This window comes from Chiloscyllium plagiosum, chromosome 39 (genome assembly GCF_004010195.1).
Source record: "Chiloscyllium plagiosum isolate BGI_BamShark_2017 chromosome 39, ASM401019v2, whole genome shotgun sequence".
Classification (NCBI taxonomy): domain Eukaryota; kingdom Metazoa; phylum Chordata; class Chondrichthyes; order Orectolobiformes; family Hemiscylliidae; genus Chiloscyllium; species Chiloscyllium plagiosum.
The window spans coordinates 7,714,550-7,729,929 of NC_057748.1; the positions used below are offsets into that span (position 1 = coordinate 7,714,550).

The window sequence follows — 15,380 nt, forward strand, 5'->3', positions numbered from 1 at the left end:
GTTTCCTCCCACAGTCCAAAGGTGTGCAGGTCAGGTGAATTGGCCATGCTAAATTGCCCGTAGTGTTAGGTTCGGGGTAAATGTAGGGGTATGGGTGGGTTGCGCTTCGGCGGGGCGGTGTGGACTTGTTGGGCCGAAGGGCCTGTTTCCACACTGTGAGTAATCTAATCTAATCTACTGAAACAAAAACAGATATTGCTGGAGACGATTACTTTGGGATGACGTGGACAAGATGGGCTGAATGGTCCCTTCTGTGCTGTATCATTTCTATGATTCTAAACTCGGCAGGATCTGTAGGAAGAAAGTAGGGTTAACATTTCGAGTCTGGTGACTCCTCATTGGAACTGTTAGCAATTAGGAAAAGACTCATAGATTTGTACAGCCTGGAAACAGACCCTTTGGTTCAAATTGTCCACGCTGTCCAGTTATCCTAAATTAATCTAGTGCCATTTGCCAGCATTTGTCCATATCTCTCTAAACCCTTCCTATTCATATATCCATCCAGATGCCTTTTAAATGCTGTAATTGTACCAGCCTCCACCACTTCCTCTGACAGCTCATTCCATCCACACACCATCCTCTGCAAGAAAACATTCCACCTTGGGACCCCTTTAAATCTTTCCCCTCTCTCCTTACACCCATGCCCTCTAGTTTTGGACTCCACTATCCTTGGGAAAAGACCGTTGCAATTCACCCTATCCATGTCTCTCATGATTTTATAAACCTCTATAAGGTCACCCCTCAGCTACCAAAGTTCCAGGGATAATAGCCCCAGCCTATGCAGTCTCTCCCTATCACTCAAACCCTCTCACCCGAGCAACATCCTTGTAAATCTTTTCTGATCCTTTCAAGTTACCAACCTCTTTCCTATTCCAAACGTGGCCTCACCAATATCCTGTACAGTCACAACATGACATCCCAACTCCTACACTCAATGCACTGACCAATCAAGGCAATTGTATCAAATGCCTTCTTCACTATCCTATCGACCTGAGACTCCACTTCATGCTGAAGGCAAAGTTGTTTTGGGGGTGTGCGTTAGGAATCCATCCCCACCTGTCTGCCTACCTCTCGCCTTCCACACACCTCCCGACCCCCACCACCACCCCGCCCCACCCACAACAACTTCGTCCTCAGCATAAATACTAATTTTTTTCTATCTGCTGACCGATCTGATGAAGAGTCACTGGCCTCGAAATTTCAACTCTGCTTTCTTCCCACGGATGTTGCCAGGACTGCTGAGCTCCTCCAGTGATTTCTGATTTTGTTTCAGAGCTCCAGCATCCACAGTTTTATAGAAGTAAGGATGTTATTCTTCAGTTATAGAGAACCCTGGTATCTTGAACACTATGTAAACGCATTGGAGATGGTTCAGAAGAGGTTTACTAGATTGATATGTTTGACTTGATTTATTATTGTCACATGTACCTGGATACAGTGAAAAGTTTTGTTTTGTGTGCAGCACTGGCAGATCATACCATACAAAGTGCATCAGGATAATAAAACAGAGCGAGGAATACAATGTTATGGCTGCAAAGAAGATGCACAAACAGTGAGATTAACATTAGATTTAAAATTTGCAAGGTCCATTCAGCAGTCTAACAATAGCAGGGAAGAAGCTGGTCTTGAATCTGTTGGTACAATTGTTTAAGCTTCTGTATCTTCTGCCTGACAGAAGGAGTTGAAAGAGAGTACAATCACGGTGGGATGGGTCTTTGATGATGTTGGCTGCCTTACCGAGGCAATGAGAAGTGTAGATAGAGTCAATGGATTGAAGATTGGCTTGTGTGATGGACGGGGCTGTGTTCACAACTCTCTGTAGTTTCTTACAGTCCTGGGCAGAGCAGTTGCCGTGCCAAGCCATGATGCATCCTGATGGAGTGCATTCGATGATGCACCTATAAAAGTTGATAAGAGTCTTTATGGGCATGCTGAATTTCCTTAGCTTCCTGAGGAAGTAAAGGTGTGGTTGTGCTTTCTTGACCATAGAGTCAACATGGGTAGATCAGGACAGATTGTCCTGAGGATAGCTTGGTCAAGTTGGGCTTTATTCCACAAGAGTTCAGGGAGAGAAATGATGATTTGCTTGAAGTTTATAAGGTGCTGAATGGTGTTGATAGAGTGGATGTAAAGAGGATGGTTCCTCTTGTGAGTGAGTCAAGAATTAGGAGATATTGTTCTAAAGTTAGGGTAAAGGTGAGGGGGTATTTTTGCTCGAAGAGGTTGTGTGACTTTGGATCTTTCTGCCTCATAAGGCAGTAGAGATGAAGTCATTGACAATTTTTAAGGCAGGGTTAGATAGATCCTTCTTGGCAAGGGGCAGATGTGGAATGTGGAATTCAAGTTACAAATGGATTGGCCATGATCTGATTGAATGCTGCAGTAGGCTTGAAGGGCCGAATGACCTACATTTGGCCTTCATTTAAATGTTCTTGGATAGGGCGAAGGCAGGTGAGGTTAGGTGGCACCAAGGAAGACATTGATCAAGGCATTGGAAAGTACCCAAGAATCATACAAAAGTTCTTCCACAGTTATCATACATTTGTATTCTTTCATTACCACCCTTCTGCCAGTGGTAACTGAGTATACCTTACTTACTGTCTCACAATAACTTCTATTTGACTTTCCCCTGTTCAGTAATTATCAAAGTTATTCAAACCTTACCTGACTCAGGATGCCTTGCATTTCTAAAGCTCCCATATTCTGACATTGAACATTTGTTTGTTGGAACACTGACTGTCGGCGTGCTGGAGAAACCTCAGAAACTTAATCATCAGTGAACATACCACCCCTCTCCTTCGCCCCCACCCCACCACCACCAATTGTAAGAGCAAAGTCTTGGCATCTTGTCAAATATAGATGCTCTTTCTGTAATGTGAAAGTCTGGGTTGGCTTCACAAGCTTTGGCAGGGATGCAGTTATTTTGTTGCAGGTACCACAGCTTTGTTACTTCAACTCCAGCGTTCATCAACTTCTGAAATTCCTTCCAACGTCTTCTCTGGGTGATTTCACCAATGTCCTGCCAACGTAATAACGGTGACCATTAATAAGGATGACATAAATATCTCAAGTCTAAGAGTGAGCTTTTATTAATATGTGTTCAAGTGGCCCTAATATTGGTAAACGATTGTAAGTTCCTACCCCAGTTGTACAGTCATAGAGTTATACAGGACAGAAAAAGACCTTTCAGTCGAACCACTCCATTCTGACTCAGTTGCGGGATTGAATCAAACAGTCATATGGACTCTTTCTTTGTTTAGATTTGATTTGATTTGATTTGATTTGATTTATTATTGTCACGTGCTGAGATATAGTGAGAAGTATTGTTTTGCGTGTCAACCAGGTAAATCATACCTTGCATAGGTACAAAGGACAACAGAACAGAATGCAGAATATAATGTTACAGCTACAGAGAAGATGCGGAGAAAGATCAAAGGATAAAATGTTGTCATTTCTGACAGAAAATCTTGAATTTCTCCTTAATTTCTCTCTGCTTCATTTGTCAATCCATAAGAAACTACAGAACACAGCGCAGTCCATCACACAAACTAATCTTCCATTCATTGACTCCACTGATACTTTCCACTTCCCGGGAAGGCAGCCATCATCATCAAAGACCCCTCCCACCCTGGATATAATCTCTTCCTACCTCTTCTGTTGGATGGAAAATACAAAAGCTTAAACACACGTACCAACAGATTCAAGAACAGCTTCTTCCCCGCTGTTATTAGACATCTGAATGGACCTCTCAAAATTTAAATTTAAAATTGACCTTGCTCTTTGTGCACCTTCTCTGCAGCATTAACATTGTACTCTTTGGTCTGTTCTATTACCCTAATGGACTTTGTGTGGTATGATCTGTCTGTACTACACACAAAACAAAACGTTTCATTGTAAATCAAATCAAATCAGATCAAATCAAATCAATCATCTCAAATCTGTGTCTTCAAGCTGTTGACCCTATTGCTTCAGCCTGTCATGCAATCACTAACTTCCTTCTTTGAAGCTTAACCACATGAGTTTTTTGGTGACACTGCGATTAACTCTTGAGTTTTGCTGAAAAAGAGATACATTGCTGAAGATATTTTTCACCTTGCACTCATCAGGACAAACACAAGTAGTTATATCTCACCAGAAATTGGCAAGATGTCATTTCCACCAGGAGTGGTTGACGCAGAGTGCCTGACATTTGCCTCCTCACCTCCTACAAAGAGAGGGTATTGGTCTTTGTGAGCGATGACCAGGACCTGTCCTGTGGGAGATGCAGAAACTCCCATTTCCAGATAACCAAGTCAGAACCATTATTGTGCTATGCTGCCATTGCTCCTATCGTTGGGGCTGGTTAGCTTGGTTGGCTGGATCGTTGGTTTGAAATGTTCAATAACATCGACTGCGTACATTCAATCCCTGCTACCAGCTCGGGTTACCATGAAGGGCTCTCATTCTCAACCTTGGTGACCCCCAGGTTAAATTGCCACTAGTCATGTTTCTCTCCCTCTCTAAAGAAAGAGTAGCCCTATACTCTGGTAAGGCTATGACTATCTTACCTCCACTGTCAATGTATTCTTGATGTGGAGGTGCCGGTGTTGAACTGGGGTGTACAAAGCCATAAGTCACATGAAACCAAGTTATAGTCCAACAGGTTTATTTGAAATTACAAGCCTTTGCAGCGCAGCCCCTTCGTCAGGTGAAAATTATATTCTTGACACGTCACAACCTCCACCATGTGGCCACAAGGCGTTCTCTCTTTTGACTCTGCTCAGTTAGCAGCAGCATTGCCAGGGTGAGCATGGTCAGGAAGGTGACAGTGCAAGACATCCCCTCTTCCACCTCTGAGAAAGAGAGGGGAGCTATCTTTTGCACCCTCCACCAGCTCAGATACTGTCACCACGGTGGCTATATTAGCTGGATCAGAGTCAGGAACATCTGCTGGTGAGCACTCACTGTCATATTTCTGCAGTTAGCTGAGGAAGAAAAGCTTTGGATTGCTGGCACTCGGAGGATTACCAGAGACCACTCACACACTCACAGCCCCAGGCAGGAGAGGATCCCATGGTGTCAACTTTTCATTGTTCAAATGGATACATGGGCAACAGACAGGCTTGTCAGGGGATGGGCTAGGCTGCCTTTGGGACCCTGTTGCCCTCAGGTATGTGAGCTTCTGTCTGCCTCCATGGACAGGTTGCTGTCTGCCACAGAGTCCCAGGTCCAGCAGTTTTCAGTTTTCAGGTATAATCCATCACTTCAGCCAGTCGGGGTCACCACCAATGGGAAAGGAAGAGGGGGAATGAGGTAGCTTGATCTCACTTCAGGTGTCACTTCCTCACAAGGAGACAGGGCAATGCCAATAGGCACCCAGACGGTGGATGGAGGAACTACTCACAGGCCTCCATGACATCTCCTCCTAGACACTCCGGAGATTACCACCTTCACCCATGCCTGATGAACTCAGCCTGGTAGATGGCCCAATTGATGAGGAAGCTCCTAGTGTGTCTGGGCTCTCTAGACACAAATGGCCCAACCAAAACTCCAAGGCCTATGGGACAGGCTTCTTCCACCCTAGCTGCAAACCTGGGGAAAGGGCAGGGCAAAGAAAACAGAAGGTAAAAACAAGGATTACAGATGCTGGAAACCAGATTCTAGATTAGAGTGGTGCTGGAAAAGCGCAGCAGTTCAGGCAGCATCTGAGGAGCAGGAAAATCGACATTTCGGGCAAAAGCCCTTCAAAGAAAACAGAAGACCTTTGGAGGATATAGAGCTTGCAATGGGGTCATTTCATCGAAAGTGCATTTATCATATTTGTCAATATTTCTCCATCAGTTGGGTGTATAAATGTCCATCTAGCCGCAGCAATAATGTTGAAGATATAGAGCCCACCCATTGTTGCCACTGCACAATGTTTGATAGTCCAGGGTGTGAAGTGGAGGTACACACTGCACTCCAAGTGGAGGTTATGGGTAAATGCCAAGTGACTGCTACTTCAGTGTCTAGGATCAATCTTTCAAGGTAGTATACATTGCAATTGCACTGGACCCAGGTTTTGCACTCCACACAGCAGGTTCATGCCTGAGGTTGACTTATAGCATTCAGTGCCTGCAGGTACCTTTAGGATTGAGTGCATGGGTGGCTGTGTAAAGCTGCTGGCCTTTGAATGCTTCACTGTGCTTGAGACTGAAACCCCCTCACTCACAGAAGGAAACACCTACGCCACCTACTCCTGGTGTGGCCTCAGCCACTTCCATCTCCTGTTATTCACAGCATTATGGAAAGCAACAGAGGTCATTCCTAGAACAGTGGGTCTCAGGTTCAGCCCTTTACTATTGGCGCACGTCCCTTTGAAATTCCCCAAGTCCCCACCTAATCCATCAATCTAAATCCTCATCCTCTTGCATTAGCCTCTTAGGTATAAACATGCCAAATCTAGAAGCGCACTGTTCCTCCAATTGAAGGCAGAGTCCTGCTGAGTATCAATGTCCCACATTGTCCCTTTGCTTTCAGTGCTCCAACATCTCCTTCTTGTCTGCCTTCAAACCCCACAATTAAGAACCCCTCACCCAGCTTCCCTCCCATGACAGTGATCTCTGAAAACCTCCCCTTGTTTTTTTGGGGGGGGCAAAGCACCCCAGGACTAATATGGGAGAGATGTAACCAGACAGCTGTGAGCAATGAGTGATGAGATCCCTACCTGAGATCCATACAGCTCCTGAAGTCTTCCTGTGACTCCCTGGACTGGTTGCACTGGACCTTGGCCCACACACCAGACTGTAGAGATGCAAAACCCTGACCCTGACCTTGCCCAAGGCCCCAGACTGATGTCAGAGGCTGCCCTTGACTTTGCGTGATGGGAACTCCAACCTGAAGGGTGTTTCTCCTGGTTAGACTGAGGATGCCTCTCCTTTGACTTTGAGACATGACCATTGGCTCAAAGCGTGTGCTGTGTGTTTGGAGTGTACGTGGCTGGTACATGGTACAGGGGTAATGCTGGCAGACCGTAGTGCCGTACAACAGCCCCTTGACTGGCAACTGTTGACAATCGTGACCAAGCTACCTGATGCAGTGCCTTTAGAGACGTCGAGCAGAGGGTAGGTGCACTTAGATCTAGGTTCAAGTCTCACGTACCCCGGAGGCATACAACAAATGTTGAGGTCTCAAAACAGCTGAAGGCCTTGAGAAGTTTAGAATGTGCAAGAGGGAAAGTGAAGAGGGAAATGGGAGAATAAAAAAAAATTGGAACGAAAGTACAATATCAGGTAAAATAAAGGAAAGTCCTAAGTTATTTTACAATTACATTGAGGGTCAAAAGATAGCGAGGGAAAGAGTGGGGCCCATTAAGGACCATAGTGGGAATTTGTGTTTGAAGCTGAATAATATCAGTAGGGTTCTAAATGCAGGTTTTTTTTGTCGGTGTTCACTCGTGAGAGGGATGAAGTGGGTATAGAAATCAAGGAGAAGCACTGTGATATAATTAAAGAGAGTAGCGTAAACAGAGAGGAGTTTCTGAGTGGTCTGGCAGGCTTAAAAAATAGATAAATCACCAGTGCCAGATAAAATGAATCCAAAAGGGTGTTGAGTGAGGCAAGGAAGGAAATAGTAGGGGCACTGGCAATACTTTCCAATTCCTCTATGGCCGCAGAAGAGGTGCCAGAGGGCTGGTGGATGGCCAATATGGCACCTTTATTCAAGAAGGGAGTAAGGGATAAACCAGAAAACTACAAGTCAGTCAGTCTAACCTCAGAGATGGAGACACTATTGGTGGCAATTCTGAGGGACAGAATTCATCTACACTTGGAGAGGTTGGGATTAGGAAAGAACAATCAGGGTGGTTTTGTTTTTGGGAGGTCATGTCTGACCAACTTAATTGAACTTTTTGAAGAAGGGACTAGGTGTGTCGATGAAGATATTTGATATAGTCTACTTGGACTTCAGCAAGGTTTTGTTAAGGTCCCACATGGTAACTAATAACAAAAGTAAGAGCTGATGGAATCCAAGGAAATGTGGCAAATTGGATCCACAATAGGCAGGAAGCAGAGGTTGATAGTCGAGGGATGTACTTCTGATTGAAAGCCTGTGTTCTGCAGGGATCAGGTTTAGGGCCCTTGCTGTTTGTGATATATGTAAATGGTTTAGACTTTAATGTAGGAGAGAGGTTCGGTAAGTTTGCTGATGATATGACTAAGACAGTGCATAGGAAGGAGATGGAGAGCTTAGCTGCACAATATAAAGACAATGTCTCCCTCAATGTCAGCAAAATGAAGAAGCTGACCATCACCTTCAGGAAACAGAATGGAGGACACATCTTTCTCTGTATCAATGGTGCTGAGGTGGAGGTGGTTGAGAGCTTCAAGTTCTTCAGAGTAAATATCACCAACAATCTATCCTGGTCCATCCACACCGCAGTCAAGAAAGCACACCAACACCTCTACTTCCTCAGTAGGCTAGGGAAATTCAGCATGACCACAATGATGCTTACTGATTTTTTATAAATAGAGCCTAGAAAGCATTCTACCTGCATATGTCACAACTTGGTAGGGCAACTGCCGTGCTCGAGACTGCAAGAAACTACAGAGAGTTGTGAACACAGGCCAGTCCATCATGAAAACCAGCCTTCCTTCCATTAACTCCAACTATACTTCCCGTTGCTTCGGGCAAGCAGCCAACATAATCAAAGACCTCTCCCACACCGGTTATACCCTCTTCCATCAGGCAGAAGATTGCAAAAGTTTGAAAACACGTACCAGCAAATTTAAGAACAGTTTCTTCTTTGCTGTTATCAGACTTACGTAGCTGTAACACTATATTCTGTGTTCTGTTACCCTGATGTACTTACATAAGGTATGATTTGTCTGGATAGCATGCAAAACAATACTTTTCACTGTATCCCAGTACGTGTGACAATAATGAATCAAATCAAATCAATTCAATTCAATGTGAGGAGGATAGTCTGAGATTACAGGAGGATATAGACTGGGTGGGTCAGATGGGCTGATCAGTGTTAAATGGAAATCGATCCAGATAAGAGTGAGGTGATGCACTTGGGCAGGACAAATAAGGCAAGGGAATACATGATGAATGGTAGGATCCTGGAAAGCACTGACAATCAGAGAGGACGCTGGTGCACATGTCCAGCAGTTCCTTTGGTAGTGGGACTAATAAGATAAAGTGATTAAGGAAGTATAAACGATTCTTGTTGTTATTAGCTGAGATAAAGAGTTTAAGAGCAGGAAGGTTATGCTGTAACTGTATCAAACACTGGTTAAGGCCACAGCGAGTGTGTTGTATACAGTTTTGGAACCCACATTATGGGAGGAATGCGATTACACTGGAGAGAGATTTACAAGATGTTGCCTGGGCTGGAGTGTTTCAGTTATGATGAGAGATTGAATAGACTGAGGCTGCTTTCCTTGGAACAGAGGATACTAATGGGGCTCATGATTGAGATAAAATTATACAGGGGGATCAAATAAGATAGACAGGCAGAGACTTTTTCCCTTGGTGGAGGCATCAATGACCAGGGAGCATTAATTTTAAGTGACAGGATGTTTAGAATGGATGTGAGGAAGTTATTTTTTCATCCTGAGGGTGGTGGGGAATGTAGAACTCACCGTCTGTAAGAGTAGTAGATACAGAGACCCTCATCACATTTCAGTTTAAGAATAAAGAACAGAATCCCTACAGTATGGAAGCAGGCCACTTGGCCCATCAAGTTCACACCAACCCTTCAAAAAGTACACCATCCAGACCCACACCCTACATATCCCACACATTGCTGGACAATTTAGCATGGCCAATCCACCTAACTTACACATCCTCAGACTGTGGGAGGAAACCCACACAGATAATGTACAAAACCCACACAGAAGGTCTCCCAAGGGTAGAATTGAACCCAGGATCCTCACACTGTGAGGCAGCAGTGCTAACCACTAAGCCACCATATGGGTACAAAGAAAGGAATTAATTTAGGAATATAAAGAAAGCGGGATAGAATTTAAACAAGGAATTAGGATGACTAAAAGAGTTTATGAAATGTCCTTGGCAAGTAAGGTTAAGGAGAATATCAAAGCATTTTATACCAATAGTGAAAGGAAGAGGGTAGCTAGGAAATGGGTAGGGCCACTCAAGAACAAAGGAGGAAATATATGCGTGAAGCTAGAGAAAATGGGTGAAGTCCTTAAAAAGTACTTCTCATCAGAATTCACCAAGGAGAAGGACAAAGATAATAGTAAGATTAGGAAGGGGAACATTGATTTTCTACAGCATGTTGATATTAAGAAAGAAGAGGTGTTAGGTGTCTTGAAAAACAGGAAAGTAGATAAGACCCCAGGGTCTGATGAGATTTATCCCAGAATACAGAGGGAGGGAAGGGAATAGAGGGATACGGCCCATTTTACAGGCAGATGGGAATAGTTTAAAATGGCATCAAGGTCGGTAGAGACATGATGGGCCAAAGGACCTATTCCTGTGCTTTACTGTTCTCGGTGTTATTTGTTACTTGTTAATTTTGCTAGTTACTGATGAGATGTGAGTGTCGCTGACTGTGCCCAGCATTTATTTCCTGTCCCTAGTTGCCCTTGAGAAGGTGTTGGTGAGCTGCCTTATTGAACCACTGCAGTCCCTGTGCTGTAGGTAGATCGACAATGCCATTTGGGAGGGAATTCCAGGATTTTGACCAGTAACAGTAAAGGAGCGACAACATATTTCCAAGTCAGGACGGTGAGTGCCTTGGATGGGAACTTGCAGGTGCTGGTGTTCCCATTTATCCACTGTCCTTGTCCTTCTGGATGGAAGTAGTCGTGGGTTTGGAAGTTGCTGTCTGAGGATCTTTGATGAATTTCTGCAGTACATCCTTTCTGCAGTACTATCTGCAGTACAGATAGCACACACTGCTGCTACTGAGCATCGGGAGTGGAGGGAGTGGATGCTTGTGGATCTGGTGCCAGTCAAGCGGACTACTTTGTCCTGGATGGTGTCGAGCTTCTTGAGTTGTTGAAGCTACACCCATCTCGGCAAGTGGGGAGTATTCCATCACACTCCCGACTTGTGCCTTGTAGATGGTGGACAGGCTCTGGGGAGTAAGGAGGTGAGTTACTCATGGCAGGATTCCTCGCCACTGACCTGCTCTTAGAGACACCGTATTTATGTGGTGAGTCCATTTGAATTTCTCGTAACCCCCAGAATATTGGTAGTGGGGTATTTAGTGATGGTGTTCAAGAATGGTGGTTAGATTGTCTCTTATTGGTGATTGTCATTGCCCTTCATTTGCATTGTATGAATGTTACTTGACTTTTTTCAGTCCAAGCTTGGATATTGTCCAGTTTTTGTATTTGAACATGGACTGCTTCACTATCTGAGGAATCGTGAATGGTGCTGGACATTGTGTAATCATTGGCAAACATCCTCGCTTCTGACCTTATGATGGAGGGAAGGTTTGTGATGAAGCAGCTGAAGATGGTTGGGCTAAGGACACTGCCCTGAGGAATTCCTGCAGAGCTGTCCTGGAGCTGAGATGACTGACCTCCAACAACCACAACCATCTCCCTATGTGCAAGGTATGGTTCCAGCCAGCAGAGAGTTAGCCCCCGATACCCATTGATTCCAGTTTTGCCAGGGCTTATTGATGCCACACTTGGTTGAATGCAGCCGTGACTCCCTCACCTCTAGAATTCAGCTCCTTTGTCCATGTTTAAACCAAGGCTGTATTGAGGTCAGGAGCTGAGTCTCCCTGGCACCAAACTGGGCATCACTCAGCGGGTTATTGCTGAGCAGGTGTTGCTTGATAGCACTGTTGATGACACCTTCCGCCACTTTACTGATGATTGAGAGGAGACTGACGGTGCGTAGGACATACCTGAGTAATTTCCACTTTTGGAATATTGTGTGCAATTCTGGTCTCCCTCCTATCGGAAGGATGTTGTGAAACTTGAAACGGTTCAAAAAAGATTTACAAGGATGCTGTCAGAGTTGGAGGATTTGAGCTACAGGGAGAAATTGAATAGGCTGGGGCTGTTTTCCCTGGAATGTCAGAGGCTGGGGATGATCTTATAGAGATTTATAAAATCAGGAGGGACATGGCTAGGGTAAATAAGCAAGGTATTTTCCCTGGGGTGAGGGAGTCCAGAATGAGAGTCCAGTAGGTTTAGGGTGAGAGGAGAAAGATTTAAAAGGTACCTAAGGGGCAACTTTTTCATGCAAAGGGTGGTGCCTGTATGGAATGATCTGCCAGAGGAAATGGTGGAGGCTGGTACAATCACTTTTAAAGGCATCTAGATATGTATACGAGTAGGAAGAGTTTAGAGGGATATGGGTTAAGTGCTGGGAAATGGGAAGTTAGGATATCTGGTCGGCATGGACAAGATGGACCGAAGGGTCTGTTTCCATGCTGTACATCTCTATGACTTTGTGATAGGTAGATACTAGGGTTTTAACTGTATTGGAACAGTTTGACAAGGTCTAGAGAAAAAGCCTTCAATACTGTTTCAGTACTTGGTCTCAGGGCCAACAGCCTTTGCAGTATTCAATGTCTCTAACCATTTCTTGATGTGGAGTGAATTTGATTAGCTTAAGATGGGTATCTGCCATGCTGAGGAGTACTAGAGGAGGCCATGATGGATTATCCATTCAGCAATTCTGGCTGAAAATTGTTGCGAATGCTTTAGCCTTATCTTTTGCATGATGTGCTGGGTTGTTCCATCATTGAGGATGGGGATATTTGTTGACCCTCCTCCTCCAGTGAGCTGTTCAATTGTCCACCACCACTCACGACTGGATGTGGCAGGACCGCAGAACTTAGATCTGATCTACTGAATGTGAGATTGCTTTGTTCTGTCTATCACTTGCCGCTCACATTGTTTGGCATACAAACAGTCCTGTTTGATAGCTTCACCAGGTTGACACCTCATTTTTAGATATGCCTGATGCTGCTCCTGGCATGCCCTCCTGCACTCTCCAGAGAACCAGGGTTGATCCCCGGGCTTAATGGTAATGGTTGAGTGGGGGATATGCTGGGCCATGAGGTTACAGATTGCATTGGCAGATGATTCAGCTGTTGTTGACGGCCCACAGTGAACCATGGATAGCAGTTTTGAGTTGCTAGATCCGTTCAAAGTCTGTCCTATTTAGCACGGTGATAGTGCCACATAACATGATGGAGAGCATTTTCAATATGAATTAGTCACTCTTACTGATACTGTCATGGACAGATAGATTTGCAACCAGCAGTATGTTGAGGATGAGGTCAAGTTTTTCCATTTTGTTGGTTCCTTCACCACCTGCCACAGACCCAGTCCAGCAGCTATGTCTTTTTAGACTTGATGAGGTCAATCAGTAGTGCTGCTGTGAGTCATTACCAAAGAACAAATTTAAAATATTCCTGTGGGCACTGTTTGTAATTTTTTATTTAGTAATTAGTTAATTGGGTGATTTGGCGGTGAGATTTTCATCATAATCAAAGCGAGCTTCGGACTGGTCATTGGCTTGCATTTGTGTGGCGCACTTGTTACTTGCCATTTATCAACCCAAACATGAATTCTTTCCAGATTTTGATTCTCATTGTGACATCCATGAGATGCTGGCAAGACATTCTGGTTCCACTATAATACCTACTGAAATAACTCCACAGAGGCCCAGCACAATGTCACCCTTTATTTACATGTGCATTGTACTTGACACTGGACGGGCTTAATAAAAGCATTAGAACGTAAGAAATAGGAGCAGGAGTAGGCCATCTGGCCCAACAAGTATGCTCAGCCATTCAGTAAGATCATGGCTGATCTTTTCATGGACTCAGCTCCATTTTCCGCTAACCATAACCCCTTAGTTCCTTTACTGTTCAAAAATCTATCTATCTTTGACTTAAAAACATTCAACAAGATAGCCTCTTCTCCTACTTCACTGGGCAGGGAATTCCACAGACTCACAACCCGTTGGGTAAAGACGTTCCTCCTCGGCTCAGTCCTAAATCTGCTCCCACCAGCACCCAATCAGTAGCAGCATAACCTCCATGTCTTTAAACTCCATCCCTCTAGCAATTAAGGACAATATTCCATTTGCTTTCTTCATTATCTGCTGCACCTGCGGACCAACTTGTTGTGATTCGTGTACAAGGACACCCAAGTCCCTTCTTCAGTGCCAGCTCTCAGAATGAACAGAACCTCTGATATTCCTGTTTATTTTGTTTTGGCAGGAAAAAAGCAAACACTCATATTTGATCTCTCAAATAAACTTTTAAAAAATGGAGAGTGTGGGAGAGGAGAACTCCACAGAGACTGGTATCCCATCACAAAGTCACCCTTTATTTACATCTGGAGAGTGCTTGACACTGGTCCAGCTCCCTCAGAGCCAGCTCTCAGAGTGAGCACGAGGTCTGACACCACTGTTTTGTTTCCCTTACCCCCACACTCCTGCCTAACTGCGGTAGTGCTTACTTTTTTCCCCAGCACCCATGTTGTATGTGTGCAGGTGTGAGACACAGTGAGAGACACAAGGTGTATGAATCTTTATTCAATTTCCACCACCAGAAAGAAAGGAAAATACCCGAGTGGCCAGTGACAAGCAGTGGACATTCCTGTTTATATCTGTCAGTCAGGATTCCCTGATTGGACCAGTCCAAATATGTGCAGGTCAGGTGAACTGACCATGCTAATTGCCCATAGTGTTAAGTGCATTAGGGAAATGGGTCTGGGTGGGTTACTCTTCGGACAGTCGGTGTGGACTGGTTGGCTGAAGGGCCTGTTTCCACACTATAGGGAATCTGATCATTAATAGCCCCAGTCAGGGAACTCATATTCTAGGAGGTCTACCTGGCTGTCCTCATTACAATCACTACATCCCTCCTCCTCTACGTTGGGGATATGGTCCCGGTCTTTTTCTCATAAGGCAAATGGCACTGAGCAGGTCTTGCAGTATCGTGGAATTCCTTCCTGCTCAATAGCTCTTTTGATAGTCGTTAGTCCTTCCTGAAAGACTTCTGGGTCTTTAATTAGGACTTCACTCAGGCAGCCATTTTCTAGCGAGAAATATTGAGCCATTCAAGGTAAATCTTTCTCAACCAATTTCACCCATCAAGTTTGGGCCCAACCCTTCTACTATAATCAGTGGTAATTGCCTTTAGGTGGATTGGCCACACTAAATTGCTCAGAGTGTTCAGGGACATGTAGGTTAAGCGGGGTAGCCATGGTGAAAACAATGACTGCAGATGCTGGAAACCAGATTCTGGATTAGAGTGGTGCTGGAAAAGCACAGCAGTTCAGGCAGCATCCGAGGAGCAGGAAAATAAACATTTCGGGCAAAAGCCCTTCATCAGGAATAGAGGCAGGGTGCCCGCAGAGTGGAGAGATAAATGACAGGGGGGTGGGGGTGGGGAGAAAGTAGCATAGAGTATATGG

General features: G+C 44.6%; 1 long non-coding RNA gene across 1 annotated transcript in view; it reads right to left on the reverse strand.

Annotated features, from left to right (window-relative positions):
• Nucleotides 1-15,380, reverse strand: part of LOC122542192 — a 58,971-nt gene that overhangs the window by 2,717 nt on the left and 40,874 nt on the right. Inside the window, exon 2 of the long non-coding RNA XR_006309754.1 lies at nt 2,665-3,019. This is a non-coding gene — a long non-coding RNA (uncharacterized LOC122542192). The remainder of the gene's footprint in view (nt 1-2,664; nt 3,020-15,380) is intronic.